The sequence below is a fragment of the Leopardus geoffroyi genome, chromosome B2, assembly GCF_018350155.1.
Source record: "Leopardus geoffroyi isolate Oge1 chromosome B2, O.geoffroyi_Oge1_pat1.0, whole genome shotgun sequence".
NCBI lineage: Eukaryota > Metazoa > Chordata > Mammalia > Carnivora > Felidae > Leopardus > Leopardus geoffroyi.
The window spans coordinates 2,997,750-3,013,715 of record NC_059332.1 but is presented as its reverse complement, the minus strand read 5'-3'; the positions used below and the strand labels follow the sequence as shown (position 1 = coordinate 3,013,715).

The window sequence follows — 15,966 nt, the reverse complement described above, 5'->3', positions numbered from 1 at the left end:
CTCCCAGCGCAGGCGGCGGGTGACGGGCGACCTCGCAGGGAGAGGACTGGAGGTCCCCGAGGGTCTGCGCGGCGAGGACATGTCGGGAGTGGCGTGGATTGTTGGGCTGGGAAGAGAGTGAAACGCGGAGCAGAGACGGAGGGAGGGAGAGTGGGGGGACGGAGCGTAGCAGCAGCGGGTCAAGCAGGTAGGAATCGGGGTAGGAAAGCCAGCGGTGGCCTCGCCAGGCGAGCAGAGTGGCGCAGCGGGAGCGTGCTGGGCCCATAACCCAGAGGTCGATGGATCGAAACCATCCTCTGCTAAGCTCGCTTATTGCTGCCCGCGAGCGCGGGGTCTGCTTCCCAAGCACCCCCAGGGCGGAGACCCCTCCCGGGGAAGGATCTCACGGCTGCCCTGCTCTCTCTTTCTCAAAGCTCACGGAATAACGGCAAACCCTCCCAGCCTTTTATTTTTCTGGCACCTCGACTCCCGGCCTGCCGGCTGGACTCGGGCTCAAACCTAAAGAGTCACAGGGGCCTTTCGTGAGCTCGGCCGCGCGCCTACTTCCCGCGCCGCCGGGCCCTGGCGGCCTTGGCTTGGGACGCCGCGGAGGGGACCCTCGGGGGAAAGGGAGCTGACCCTGGGAGGAGCGGGGCTGACCCTCGGCGGAGCGGAGGTGACCCTCGGAGAGAGCGGGGGTTCAGGGCGGAGGGAGGGGAGGTGACGCTCCGGGGGGCGCCCGTAGGAGAAGCCCCCGCAATAGCGGGAATCCGTACGCGTGGGGAGCGGGCGGCGGGACGCGGTGCCGCGGCTCCCGGGGGAGGAGGTGCTGGCGGGGGCGGGTGGGCAGGGGGAGGGTGGGGCGGGCGCCGGCGGACACCGGGGCCCGCAGAAGAGGACGCGGGGCCGCGCGGCGGGAGCGGACGGAAAAGGACCGGGACGCGGGCGGGAACCGCTCGCAGAAGTGACCCCAGCGTCCGCCTCGCTTCCGGGCCGGGACGCGCGGGACCCGAGACGTGCGCGCCCCAGACGGCCGCGCCCCCGCCCTGCGGCCCCTGACTCCGGGACCCCCCTCCCCGCGCGCCTCCCCGCACGTACCGGCCCGATCCCGGTCTCGGTGAGAAGCCCGGCTCCCCGGGGCCCGGGTGAAGTCTCCCGACTCGGGAAGGACGCGCCGTTGAGGCGGGAGGGGGCGGACTTTTAACCGGAAGTCTAGGGGGCAAATTCCCGCGTCTTCCTTCCGTGTCTGTTCACGAGCCGCGGCGCAGCCCCCGGAGGATGAGGAGCGGGACAAGCTGCGGGTCCGGCGGTGGTTGCGCCCCTTCTGTGCTCAGGGCTCTGTGACTTCCAGGTCCGGCTCCCGGGGGGGACGCCGCACCGACCATCTTCCCCGGCTCGGGGGAGAAGCCCCCTGAGGACCCCGCGGCCACCTCCCGGGCGGACTCGCTGCCGTCCGAGCGGGGCTGGGACCGAGGCGGACACCGGAGCATCGCGAAGCCTGGCTCCTCCTCGGGGACAGGGACACACCTGCAGGACTGTGGCCGAGCGACTTGTGCAAAAGTGCATGGAAACACGGCGCGCGCGCCTCCTGTCCGGGCAAGCGCGGACAGAAAGGACCGGGTCGCTGCCTTCCCGGCTCAGGCGGCGACAATAGGATGGCCCCCAGGTAGGGGGCGGGGCGCCGTAGTCGGCAGGATTCGAACCTGCGCGGGGAGACCCCAATGGATTTCTAGTCCATCGCCTTAACCACTCGGCCACGACTACATGGGAGCTCCGGACCTCATTAGCATAAGTAGCCGTGAGGCCCGCAGGTGTCAGGGGCAGGCGTCAGGGACAGGCGTCAGGGGCTCGCATCTTCCCCCAGGAAGCGCATCTGCTGTTCCCGTCTCTTCCCGTTGGACATCAGCGGGGCGAATTGGCGGAGTCACGCGTCCTTGTCGCGAGCTCGGGAGGACCCCTGCCTCGGGCGGCCTGCCGGAAGGGGCTGGGGCAGGACACCTCCCGGGAGCCCAGCTCCCTGCGCGGCCAGCTGCCGAGGGGACCCGGGAGACGCGCAGCAAACCCACACGGGCTGTAGCATCGGGCCGCGGCTCCGTGAGGACAGCGACAGGCTGTGCCGAGGTCCAGCCCCAGCAGGTCCAGGGGTTCCCGAAGGATGAACGTCGTGGGGGGAAATAAGACATGGACACAGACAACAGCAGTGGGTTCGACTGGCCGCTTTATTGTGGCAAACGTGGCATTATATTTGTTAGCAAATTCCTTGCACCTGCGTTATCTGTGTTTCTAGGCATTGCCTACTTCTAAAAATGTTCCTTTGTGTGATCACCCATAAAGGAACAACATAGTTATTTTCTTGTAACGTTCCCTCCTGCCCTTTCAAGGTCATCTAGCTCTCCACACCTCAAGTGGAACGTTTACAGGGATAGGACTTTTTAATTGTTTCTTTGAACCATTTGCAGTATAAGGAACAAAGGTTTTTGCTTTGGTCTGGGGTGCCGAGGGAGCCAAGAGGGCCCTGGGAACCCACGCCTCATGTGCTCCCAGAGAAACCATGTATGTCTAGGAACTAATGAACCATTCTGTACCTTAACCCACCAGGTCCAGTTACCATCTGGAACGCCTCCTGGGGGCCAAGCGGGCCTAGGGGTTGGAGTAATTTGTATCCATAGATATGTTTCTTTGTTGCCATAGTGGGGATTTCGAACCCATTTGCCCCCTCCTTGGCTGGGAAATATATGGGCCCACCCTTCCTTTAGGTAGAGAAGTCTTTATAGGGGGTGGCAAGGGCTGGATGTGGGGCCGCACAATTTCCCTGCGGAATCTTATTTCTTTCCCCAGTGGTCCTTTTCCCAGGGGGCCTGTCGTGGGCAATTCCCCAATACTTTCATTGGTAGGGGGGCTGCCCTGACCAACGCTAAGGTCAAATTACATAAAAGCGGGAGCACGAGAAGCTTCATCGTACTTGTACTTGTGGGCCGCCCGGGCCCTGCCATCAGGCTGGTTCGATAGCTCGGCTTCTGGCGAGGCTGGACAACTCCAAGTGGCCAACCGTTTTCAAGACGAGTGTTGGGTTCTGCACATCGTGGGAGATCTGGCGGTCGTCTCCCCGAAAACCCACAACCATCTCATTTAAAAGGCTGTCTGGCTGCACCCGTGTGCGGAGATCACCCTGGCACAGGCCTCCAATAGAGCCGTTCCTCAAACCTTCAAAACGTGAACATGTATACAGATGTAAGAGGCTTCTAAAACTGTTCCCCATCTCACCGTTCTTTCAACATCGTCTTTAAAAAATTCGTTAATTTTGCCAATCGCCGACTGGCGCCGATTTTTTGAGAAACAAGTTCAAGGTAATTACTTTCACTGTGCATTGCAGGCAACGAGGCAGATAATTAGTCCAAGAACCCTTTGAGGCAAATGTCAACTCTCGGGTAATATCAATAGATAACCAACAAATCAATACAATGCGTCGCTCTGCTATTCGCTTGTAAGACTGGGTCACTTCGCGCTGCAGGAAGCAAACAGAAGGTTGGCTCCTGACTCCGCACACCGGAAGCCAGCAGCGGAAACATCGTGAAGTGTCCCTCCCTTCCTCTCAGCGTTTCACAGGCCAACAGGTTGCCTCACTGAGGTCATGTTAATTGCACATTGCTCTTGTCAGTGAATACGTGTTCTGTCATAAACGTTTTCCCAGGACGATTACAGAAACCTCCCACATTTCTGTTTAGCGGCCTTTATTGATCGGTTAGGCAGATGAAGCAAAAATATTTAAACATCTCATCCATTTTTAATACCTTTTTAAACCTGTCACAACGGGAAGTGAAAAGGTTTGTGTGCAGTACACGCTCTTTGTTAAGTTCATTTCCCTAGGACGGCGCTCCTCAAAGCTCAGTGGGCATCAGGTCCTCCCTCCTGGATTCCCTCCTGGGTTCCCTCCTGGATTCCCTCCTGGGCTCCCTCCTGGATTCCCTTCCGGATTCCTTCCTGGGCTCCGTCCTGGGCTCCCGAGCACCCTGTGACCGCTGTGACCGCGGTGTCCGCGGAGGGCGGCCGCTGGGGGACGGCTCCGGTGCTGCGGGCCTCGGACATTCGAGTGGTTTGTGCTGAGCCTTTTTCTGACCCGGCACGAGGCCGCGGGTTCTCGGTTTGCCCTGCACGGTGGGCGGGCTCCTTTGTTCCGGAGGGCGAGGCCCGCGGATCCTCCCGGCTGTCGCCCGGCCCCACTCCTTGGGGCGCGGCACGCATCCACTCTCGGTTCACCCCAGGCGAGCAGGTAGTCGTGGCCGAGTGGTTAAGGCGATGGACTTGAAATCCATTGGGGTCTCCCCGCGCAGGTTCGAATCCTGCCGACTACGGTTTTACCAGGAACAGTCTGGATTATTCTCCCGCGTACCCACACCCGCAGATGGAGGTAACGCACCCCGTTCCCCACCCGCGGGGGCTGCTTCCTCAAGTGCCGGCGGCGCCCTGCTCGGCTCCACTCGCCAAGTTGGCATGATGCACCCGACTTCGTCAGACTCCAGCCCCCACTGTGGGAAGTTAGGATCCCTGAAAAGTAGTGACTCTGGTAGCTCGCTACCGATCACTTTGTGCCAAGAAGACAGGAGTGAAGCAGGAGTCCCATCGGATTTTTATTTCCACTTAATCGATGAAGAAACTGCTCAGGGCGGCACAGTGAGGCGGTATGGTCGCGGACTTCCGGGTGGGTTGATGGGCCGGGGCGCTCACGAGGTCCTTAGGAGACACTCCTAAAACGCTCAGGTTGCTCGCAGCTTCAGGGGCAGATTTGTTAGCGCCCCCAAATCACAGTAGGGTCTCTTTTTCAGGCCCCTACTGCACCCCGGCGTTCCAAGGACTTGACGCGTCTTATTTGTCGATGTTTACACCAGGTCCTCAGAGATCCCACCAGACATAATAGGTTTGTACCCTGGTCTCAGGACTGGGAAGCCAGAGGGCGAGCCCCGCACCCAACCCCCCAGCAGCTGTTCGTCCGCCCCTGCCCCTGCTGGGGGTTCAGACCTTTTCCGCTCCTGAACCCCAGAGCCTGATGCCAGAACAGACTTTTCCAACCAACAGGATTTGGATGTAGAGTCGTAGACTGGTGTGAGAGAAAGGCGAGAGCTTTTTTTGGCCCCAGAGATGGGGAGGAATTGGAATTAAGGCACATATATTGGAGGGAGGGAGGCTTTTAAACTCTGCAAAGCCCCGATCGACATATTCCTTAGAATTAATGCTTCCATGCTGCTGCAGAGAGAGACCCCAAAGCAGATTCTTCTGTCCCCACTCCCTTCTCCTCTAGCACGTTCAGGGGATGAAAGTGTTAGGGCGGGTTTCACAAATGATTAGGAGAAACAAACAGTGATTAAGAGGCTTATGCGTTCAGGTCCGGAAGAAAGATGGGAGTGAACTTGTGGGTGAGAAGACCCGGTGGGGGATGGAGCCGTGGGAGGGGAGGGGAAGGTGACTGAAAGTTATGTGGCTTTGAAGATAAATGATTATTTAGGGAGTCGCTAAAAAGATCACCTTATTGCTAAGGGCAAGAATCATCCTGGAAGCAGCCTTCCCCAGAATGACACCCAACAGTGTGAGACAGCGGGGGGAACACCGACAAGATCCTCAGGGAAGCATAATGTAAGTCCAGGATTTTACATCAGCTGAGGCGTATTTTGGGTCATTTAAGAACGTGTATTCCCACCAAAAAGGATTAGGCGGCATTTAACAGGCATAGATCCACACATAGCTATATGGATGAATCTCAAAAAAAAAAAAAAAAAAAAAAAAGTGAAAGCTTCAGGAGCAGAATGAGACATATAGCAAAATATGATATGGAAAATAAAATCAAATACGCAAAAATACTGACAGCTGTTTTGCAGGAACGCATTTGAGTAAAACTGTAAACATTAGATGCTTTTAAAGTTAACCTTATAGGGGCGCCTGGGTGGCTCAGTTGGTTGAGCATCCGGCTTTGGCTCTGGTCATGATCTCATGGCTTTGGCTCTGGTCATGATCTCATGGTTCGTGAGTTTGAGCCCCACGTCAGGCTCTGTGCTGACAGCTCAGAGCCTGGAGCCTGCTTTGATTTTGTGTCTCCTCTCTCTGCCTCACCCCTGCTCATGCTCTGTCTCTCACTGTCTCTCAATAATAAATAAACATTAAAAAAAATTTTTTTTTAAAGTTCACTTTGTAGAGTAGATTCGAGGGAGACCATTATGGAGATAAAACAATCAAGCAATTAAGACATGGTCTTTACAGAGACTAATTTACAACCGAGATAGTCTAAAAATCTGACAGGTGTTTCAAATCATTGTAATCTTTGAGACACGTTTATGTACATGTACATATATATTATATTAGATAAAATTTAATGGATGAAAAATAGTGGCTAAAAGTTAGAATGACAGAAACTTCAAAATGTCGACAGTATTGCAGGGCTATCCAAGGCCTGTGAGCTGACAGTTGGAAATTATGAAGCTATTTTGGACACAAATCTGTCACCGTGTAATTAAATAAAAGACAAACTTAGCACAAGACCCAACTTTTCTTTGTGTTTATGCTACAGATCCCACAAGTCTGTAGAAGGTATCTGTGACTCTGTTCAGCTTAGTGGCGTTAACAGGGGTGGGATTTTTAATCAGTCTGTTTGTCTGCGACTTGGTGAGTCGATACAACTGAGTGCACGCACACTGAGGTCCGAGACAGTGAGAGGAAGTTACACAGTAAATGTAAACAACACGTGTGGAGCACTTTACTGTTCGTATAAAATAACAAAACAACACATGTAAACAGAACTACAAACATTCAGACAAAAAGTTGCAGAGTCTGGGGGTGGGGGTGAAGGGGGGAATGTCACAGGGCACCTAGCAAAATAGTTGCTCCTGGAGTCAGAAGGCATAGAGTATTGTAGCGTGAAAGGGAAATAGCAATCCATCCAGCTAAAAAAAAAAAAAAAAAAAAAAAAAAAAGAGCTGTATATAGACCAACAACGGTAATGTGCTTTGAACTGCGGAACGTAATTAAGTTAAACGCCTGCTTGGAAATCCAAAAACAAATTGCAACTCTTTGACGTTACCTGGATAGGGTCTATGCCCTCCCGCCTGACCCAGGAACATACCTGTAGTGGGGCACGCTGGGCGGATCATCATCGATCATCATCCGTGGCAGGGAGGGAGAACTCCCCCCAGAGGGATCAGGAGGTGTCTCGGGGGAAAGGATGCTGGAAAGAATTTTTCTAGGATTTGGGCTTTGGCCGGGTGCTTTGGGGGAGGCTCCCGAGTAGCAGGGTTCTGCTCTGGATTAGAAACTGTCAGAAAGCAGGCGCTATTCCTTCACTGGGTATCGCAGTTGATCTCGTGAGAAGGAGGCAGATCGGAGAGAAGATAAAGCTGTAACTGGTCAGAGGTGGCAGTCACTTGTTTGCATGAGGAAGAGGTTTGGTATTGTGTGACCTTAGACAAAGTTGGGCCGTCAGCTGTCTGACTCATTCTATCACGGTCTCGGAGGAGGCATGTCTGATGTCGGTATTCTGGGCGATTATGTTCACTAGGAGAATGACGTGGCCTGGCCCGAGTGCCGGGTCAGCTTCTGGATGTCACAAGATACTTTATTCTCCTTTCTTTCTCTATCCAACACTTCTCTTGTGACGAAATTCTTGTTTGCCTCTTAATTTCAAAGTTGAAATTCAACATATCAAAGTTCTTGGGGGATAGGATTGGGGAATATGGACTTTGACCAAAGTCTTTGAGCCCATCTTACCATAGTTAGCATCTAATGTGGGTAATGAGGGACATTAGAACAATTATGAATGGGGCTACCTTCAGATGGGGTGTGAGATGAACAAACTTTGAGGTGATCAGAGGTCACTGGCATGATTAATTCCATTTCAGACAATTGGTGTACTAGAAATCCCTGTACCAGCCCTAAACCTTGACCTGCAAGGGCTTAGTTTTCAGACAGTAAAATGACCTCACAGAACGTCCCAGGAAACAGATATCACAAGGGTATCATCGTAGGCGGGAGGGCATCACAAAAATGGCCCTGATTTCACTTGAAAACATCATCCTCAGTATATAATGACTGATGGGGGCACCTGGGCGGCTCAGTTGGTTGAACAACTAGCTCTTGATTTGACTCCGGTCCTGATCTCATAACTGTGTGATTGTCCCCCTACCCCCCACCAAGCCCAAGGCGCATGGAGCCTTGGAACAGGCTCTGAGATGGACAGGAGGCCTGCTTGAGATTCTCTCTCCCTCTCCTTCTGCACCCCCCCCCACCGGTGTTAAACTCTCTCACAAATAAAAAATATATATATTTAAATATATATACATATATAATGACTGGTTGATATCAACTGTGGTAAACTGAATTTCTACTTTCTCTGGACATATATTCATCTAGTTTATGCATGCCCCCCTTCTTCTTCAATTAGGCTGAGCCTTCTCACACTTAATAAGAAACAACAGAAAGGAAAAGAGTTTCCACAATCTTTCCTCCCCTCTTCTATAACAATCAGGCGAATCCGTATGGCTACAGGTTTGAGTCAACCACGGCTGTCAGTTTTTGGTGTAGAGGAAATATCTGTTGATTGTATCCTCTTTACGTTTTCTGATTCTGATTCATGTGGACCATTTTCTGATGGCAAAATATTTACAAGAAAGACTTAGAGTTTTCTTTTGCAGGGTGGAGACACTTTTTGCATGTTTGTCTGAACAAGAAAATTTGTGTGCCTAGGAAGGTAAGAAAGAATAAAGCAAACTTCAGTGTTGACCACACTAAAGGCAGTCCATATCCATAGGTGACAGAGTGTATGAAGACTAGACCCCACATACTCTGAAGGGCGAGGGGCTGCAGTAAAGCCATAATTGGTGTTTCCCCAGCACAGACCTAGCAAAACACTCGGGATTGTGTCGCAAAACAAAGCGACAACAGGAGAAGAAGCAGGCCGTGAACGACCCGGCTACGGGGACAGAATTTGCAGGGCGAGCACGTTTGGAGTCGGTGATAGGTGTTGGTTGTGAGGGGGAGACCATTGCCTAACAATCTCCTACCCGCCTGGTGTCGTGATGAGACTATTTGCTGGCGTGGGATCTTCCAGCCCATAACGGAACGTCTGCAGATTTCCAATCCGGGATGAAAACAACCTCACTGCATGTAACACAGATGCCCAACCAGAAGTTAAAAAAAAAAAAGAAGAAGAAGAAGAAGGCCTATACACAACAGTACAAGAGCCAATGAAAAAAGGAAACTTGTACAAATAACGTAATTCGTAAAGAAATAGCCATAGAGCAGGAGTTAGCCGGGCTGGATGAGAAAGAGGGAAGTGTGGCGTTCTGGGGGCGGCACAATGGCCCGATGAAGGCCCAGTGAGATTATTACTATGGATTTCCCCTCAAGTTTTACCTCGAAATATGTTGAATCTGTAGATATCTTTACGATGCGATAATGAGTCTTAGGCACCCCTTACTTAGAGTCCCCTAATGTCAGATTTTCCACCTTTGGTTTCTGCGTGTGTGTGTGTGTGTGTGTGTGTGTGTGTTGTATACACAAACTGGGTTCAGTGGCCATAGGGAGAGGGGAGGAGGACCATTAGAATTATTTATTTCCCCTGTTTGAAATAGTTAGCAAGGGCAAACATTCTTTTTAATGTGCCCAGAAAATAAATGTTATGTGAGTCGATTCTTGCTTTTTATTTAGAGTTGCTTCCCGGTCACGGCAGAGTACGGGGGCTTTGCTGTTTCCCTCCTGTGTTTCCGTCTCATGGTTCTTTCCCTCCTTAAAAAGAAACCCCATTAAGCCAGAATGAAATCCTGTTCCTTCGTCCAGGCCCAGACGCAGGCGTGTGCGGACTTGCAGGGACTCACAGGGGGTACCCAGGACAAAACTGGTCGGGGTCATTGAGGTGAACAGCACTTTCCAGGAAAAAAAACAAAGCGAGACCAAAAGACTCCGCAGGTTCCACCGAGACTTGAACTCGGATCGCTGGATTCAGAGTCCAGAGTGCTAACCATTACACCATGGAACCCCACGCGGGACGCCGGTCCCCGTAATCGCCTATGAAGAGTTTGAATGGCTCCACTGAGCATTTAGTCGAGTTTATGAGTCACGATTCTTCGTCCACGCTCGCGCACGACACTCTTAACAACAAACCCCAGGAGATTTAATTTTTGTCTTATTTTATGTTCCGCCACCTAGACGGCCACAGAGTGCCCCTCCCCATCCCAGCCCCCAGAGGTCCCCACCCTGACTTCGGGAGGAAGAGGGAGCACCCGGTCCGCAGCGGGGCTGGGCGGACGTCACGGTCACTGCACGCGGCGACGGTCCCCGAGGGTGCGGGACCCTGAGGGGAGGGCGCGGGACCCCGGGGGGTGCCGGCTGCCTGCCCCGCGCGTCCGAGGCCGCAGAACGACTTCTCATCGAAGAGAAGCGGCCTGGGCCCGGCGGCGCGGTGACTATCCGGGTGGAACCTGTCCGCGCTCAGGACTGTGTCCGAGGCCAGCACCCGGGGCTCCGTGCCGCGCGACCCGGACACCCCCCGCCCCAGGCACTCGCCACGCGCAGGAGGCGGCGGCACGCGCCTCCCCTGCTAGCAGGGGCGAGCGAGGTCGGAAGGGCGGCCCGCCTCTCCTTCCATTGGTCTGTGATGCAAGACCAACCAAACTCAAGGAGCCTGCAAAACGCCAAGTCCGTGCAAGCACCAGTTCCGCGCAAAGCCCTGAGAGAACTAGGACCCGGTTCCGGAATCTGGGTCCTGCTCACCCACACGTCTGCGGCCATCTCCGGCGCGGGAGGAAGGTGTCACCCTGCAGCTCACAGGAGCAGGTGCAGAAACATCGCCACAGAAAAGAATCTTAAAGGAAATGTAGAGCTAAGCTTGCAAAATGCAGAGCGAAACCTCTCCTCCCTCTCAGGCTTGGGGGTTAGCCCACGTCCCCTGGAGAGTCACTTCTTGGTCCGGGGCCTATATATGTATATATCCGAAAAGCAGGAGTGAAGAACGGGGAAAAGAAGACATTGGAACAGGACCAAATCAAAGGATTGAAACAGAAAGATACGTTTTTTAAAGTTCTTATTGTGGAACAAAAGTCATCAGCACCTTTTCCCAAGACCATTCAACAGTTTTACTGAACTCTGGAAGGTCGGGCGCTGGAGGTGTAGAGGTGAATAAGACAGGGGCTCTCTGCTGGGAAGGATGTTCCGTAACCGGGGATCGAGTGGAGAAGCGCTTGTAGCTGGCAGTGTCACGGCTCGGACAAGATGGGAAGCTCAAATACAAACAAAAACGGAAAATACTGGTTTGCACAAGAATTGATAACCTACTGTGCAGACTGACCGTCCATAGAGAAAGTGCCCAATAAGAGTTTGGCGCATGGGTCCCGATTATAAAAGCAGAACGGTTTGTCTTTGGCAGCCACAAGACGGTAAAACAGAAAAGGGAAAATTAAAAGTTCCACGACGGACTTAGAATTTTGGCTCAAACGAGCCTCCGTGCTGTTCGCTTTCAGAGGCACGTACACGCACCGGGGTGTGAACAGGAAAACCCTACAAGGGCAAAGCCAGCGAGCCCAGGAGCTCCCACTGTCATGAGGGAAAGAGGTGCTGAGCCCGCTCAGGGGAGATGCTTCCACCGGTCAGAAAGAAGGCGCTGGGCCTCGTGGCCATCGAGAGGCAGTTCGTGCATGTCTGAAAACGAGAAAACGAAGCTGGCCATTTCTTCTGTCTCTTTGTAATGGACTGTGAAATTACCAGGGAGACTTCCAGAACCTTTGTGGGTGAAGCACCCCATGGCGTAAGGAATGGAAGTGTCAGCCCGTCACACACAGGGGAACCTGCACCCCGCGAGTGCAGACCACAGACCACCCAGCGAGTTCACAAAATTACCTGAGTCTGGGCCCCAAACTAAGAATCCCCCGCGTCTAGGTTTTTCCTGCATCTCAGAGAGCCCAACGGTAACTCTTAAGAAATGAAATCACTCCGGGAAAATCAAACATAAAGCTCCTAGAGAAACAGCCTCTTCAAGTTCAGGCTGCGTGATTCATTAACCTCGGGAAACTGCAAATTAGGAGCCCAAGGTGCACCCAGGCCTGGAGCTAAGAAGCTCGTCAAACTGGTTCTGATCGTCTCCCTCTTCTCAGGGCGGTTATGGGATGTGGCTTCCTGACCAAGCTGATGTAGGAGACCAGAGTTACGCAAATCTGGGTCAGGCCCTGGGGATAGGACCAGGTTCCTTTCTAAGCAGAGGAAGACCAGAATCTCTCCCGCAGCTTCTGCTCAGCCTTTACCTTGAGTTTCGCATGAGAACAGTTATATCTGAATTACATTTTCCTCATTTCTTTTGGCAAAGGAAACATGTAAAAGTGTCTCTAATAAAGTGTCTCCTAAGTCTCAATAGATATGCTGAAGCTTGTAGGAACACATTTTTTTTCCCCCCTAGGCTTTCCTTGTTGCACTTGGAGGTAATGCCTTGTATTTCCAAGTCATAGCTATTTCATTGGCCATGCTTTATCCAGAGGTCTTGCTTCTGGAAGATTGAGAAATGGAGAAAAAATTCCAGGTAGTGACGGAAATAAAAAGAGACACCGGTACAACCACAATCATAGTGGGGTATTTTCACACAATACACCTCTCTGAAAAGCTAATAGAAAACATAAACGGAAAAGGTAACCATAATTCATAACACTGTTATTCATATAACATACAATATAGAGAGAACAGGGCACACACATCAACTCCAGGACTCAAACTTTTTCAGGCACAGATGAAATGATCTCAAATTTGACATTTTACCAAGCCACAAAGCAAGGCTCCAAAACCCTAACGCGGCTGGATACATGCTATTATTTCACGGCAAGAAAATTATACCAGAAATCAAAACCTGAAAATGAAAAATTATATTTGTTTACAAAATATGAAATGCGCTTCTAAATAACCTATGGTTCAAAGGATAGATCCCAAATGAAATTAGGAACTATTTTGAAATAAATGATAAAAATAGTGCATATCTGAACACATCCTGTGCAGCTAGAAGTGTGTATAAAGGGACCCCCTTGTGTACATATATATAAATAAAATAAACACTTAAAGGTAATGATCTAAGCATTCAGCACATGAAACTGGGAATCAACCACTAATTTCTTTCCAAAGAAGCTTTAGGGAAGGAAATAATGAAGCAAAGAGCAGACAATGCAATAGAAAGTAAGTACAAAATGGGGACACTCAACAAAGCCAACAAAAGGGGTAATCTTTTTTCTTTGATATTTTTCTTGTGATAAAATACACACAACATAAAAACTGACCGTTTTGCCATTTTTCAGTGCACAGTTCAGTAGCATCACGCACGTTCACTTTGTCCTGCAGCCCTTCCCACGTCTCTCCTGAACTTTATGTACCTTCTCAAGCTGAAATTCTGTACCCACTAGTCAATACTTCCCTATATCCCCCTCCGCCCGGGCCCTGGAAAGCACCACATCACTTTCTGTCTATGTGCGTTCACTCTAGGTACCTCATGGAAGTGGTATCAGTTTTTGTCCTTTTGTGGCACATTTCACTCAGCACGGTGTCTCCAAGCTCCGTCCGTGTTGACGAGTGCATCAGCGTGTCATTCCTTTCTCAGGCTGGATAATACCCCATCACATGCATAGACCCCATTTTGCTTAAGCACTCGCCCACTGACGGACATTTGAGCTGTTTCTACCTTTTGACTGTTGTGAACAATGAGTGTACAAATATCTGTTCGAGACTATGCTTTCGATTCTTTTGGGTGCATACACAGAAATACAATTGCTGGGTCATATGGCCATTGTATTTTCAACATTTTTCAGCCTCGTTGAGATCCAACTGACATCTAATGCTGTGTAAGTTTAAGGCACAAGGCAGAATAATTTGATATGTACGTGGTTGATATGTTACGTATTACCTCACAGAGTTTCAATTTTGTATTGATTGTGTGATTTATTTCAGAAATGCAATCTGGTTTAACATTCAAAACGCCATCTATAAAAGTAAATCTTTTGCATCGATAATATTAATAAGTAAAAGAATAATTATACAGTCATCAAAATACACGTGTAGAAAGTGTTTGATAAAATACAGTCCCTGTTCATGTTTTTTTAACTTAAAAAAGCTTCTGTTTTTAATGGTTACAGATACATAGCAAGTTGCAAATATAGTACAGAGAGGTTCCATGTACCCCACGGTTCCTTCACCCATTTCCCTGATGGGTTACTTGTGACATAATCAAAGTACCACATTAAAAGCAGGAGATTAATATTGGCTCAGTGTTTGTATGTAATCCTGTCTCTGGTGAAAGCAGCCAACCTCAAAACGTTACATACTGTGCGCATTCCTGCAACAGATACACCACAGAACATCGCTGGGATCATCTCCACCCGCCCCTTCCAATCACGCTCACACCCTGTTGCCACCATCCGGAAACCTCTGGCAAGCGCTACTTTGTTCTAATCTCTACAATTTTGTCACTCGGTAGAGTCACATAGTTGGAATCATGCACTGGGCCACCCATCAGGATTACTTCCTCACTGAGCCTAGTGCCGCCCAGAACCGCTTCCAAACTGTTGATTCGTCGCTAGTGCCCTCCACTCTTTCCTGCCTAGAGTTCCGATCGACACACTTTGTGTCCTCACGCCCCTGCTGAAGGACCCTTTGGTGGTGTTCAGTTTTCGGCTGTTGCAAAGAAGACCCCTGTGGTCCTTCGTCTATAGGTTTTTGTGCAAACACAAGTTTCCATCTTTCGGAATGAGAGTGCAGTGGACGAATCATACACCATTTTCCTGTTTTATTTTATAAGAAACTGCCATTTTGCATTTCCACCCGTATAAAGATCGTGTTCAATTTCTATCACATTCTCCGAAAGGCCAAACTACAGGGACAGAAAACGTGTGTGGGTATGGGCTGTTGCCTGCGGGGCTGGGAGGTGTCTAGAAAGGGGAACACAAGGCAGTTTCTGGATTGATAAAACCGCCCGGATCCCGATTACGGTAGCTGATTACACAAACGTGTGCATATGCTTTCAAAAAGTCCATTTTACTCTTCAATACATTTTTAAAGTATCATAAAAATAGCCTCTTGTGGCAGACTAAATATCCTTCACCCAGTGGTCTCTTTGGGAAATAGCTTACCTGGAGCAGAGTTCGGGGGAGAGAAAATTCGAAAGTACCCTTAGCTTTTGCACGTCGCCGGGCACAGGCCTGTTGGCGCGAACTTTCTGCGGCAACGAGGGTACCGACTCCGGTTTTTTCTGGGCGGCACTTGGGGAGGGCGGAGGCGGTGGGTTTTCGCCAGGCCCGAGACGCGTCCGCGCCAGGAACGCGCACCCCCTGCAGGTGGGATCAGACTGGGGAGAACGGTGAGGGCGGCCTCTCCGCGAATCGCGGGGCAAAAGCTCACTCGTAGTCGGCAGGATTCGAACCTGCGCGGGGAAACCCCAATGGATTTCTAGTCCATCGCCTTAACCACTCGGCCACGACTACAGGCACGAGCCAGCCTTCTTCAAATTCTAGGAGGAAACGTGGTAGGTTTACAGGTAGGATGCCTGTGTAGACAAAAGCGGGTTTAGGAAGCTGGGCAAGGTGCAGGGAGAGAGACGCGACGCTGAAAACCGCCCTGGGTCCCCTCACTCGGGGTCCCCAAGCTCCGAAGCTGACACCTAACATACTCCTTTCGCGGCGTTCGGGAAAGTGCTTGGCAAATACCAATGCGCTATCACTTTCCGCGCGGATTAGAAGAAACCTACAGGTATGGACGGTCCAGGAGTTTCATTTCCCCCGAGATCCTGGCTGCTTTCTGAAGAAATGGATTCGCTGGTGTGGTTTGGTTTTTGCCAGTGCAAAATGTAACCAACACGACAGTTTCCTGCTCTCCTGTTCACTTTTGCAACGCACTGCTTCCTTCGGCAGGATTTCCAGATGCTCCACAGGGACGATTCAGAGCAAAATGGTTGAGTGTGGGTGCCAGGTAGATCGGTCCCCATTTTATGAC

General features: G+C 51.2%; 5 non-coding genes across 5 annotated transcripts; 2 read left to right on the top strand and 3 right to left on the bottom strand.

Moving 5' to 3' along the window:
- The first annotated feature begins 230 nt into the window (after window positions 1–230).
- On the top strand, window positions 231–302 carry TRNAM-CAU. The gene has a single exon. It is a non-coding gene; the product is annotated as a tRNA-Met (tRNA).
- A 1,359-nt stretch (window positions 303–1,661) lies between these two features.
- TRNAS-AGA lies at window positions 1,662–1,743 on the bottom strand. The gene has a single exon. It is a non-coding gene; the product is annotated as a tRNA-Ser (tRNA).
- Window positions 1,744–4,249: 2,506 nt separating this feature from the next.
- Window positions 4,250–4,331, top strand: TRNAS-UGA. Its single transcript has one exon. It is a non-coding gene; the product is annotated as a tRNA-Ser (tRNA).
- A 5,591-nt stretch (window positions 4,332–9,922) lies between these two features.
- TRNAQ-CUG lies at window positions 9,923–9,994 on the bottom strand. Its single transcript has one exon. It is a non-coding gene; the product is annotated as a tRNA-Gln (tRNA).
- Window positions 9,995–15,376: 5,382 nt separating this feature from the next.
- Window positions 15,377–15,458, bottom strand: TRNAS-AGA. Its single transcript has one exon. It is a non-coding gene; the product is annotated as a tRNA-Ser (tRNA).
- Window positions 15,459–15,966: the final 508 nt, after the last annotated feature.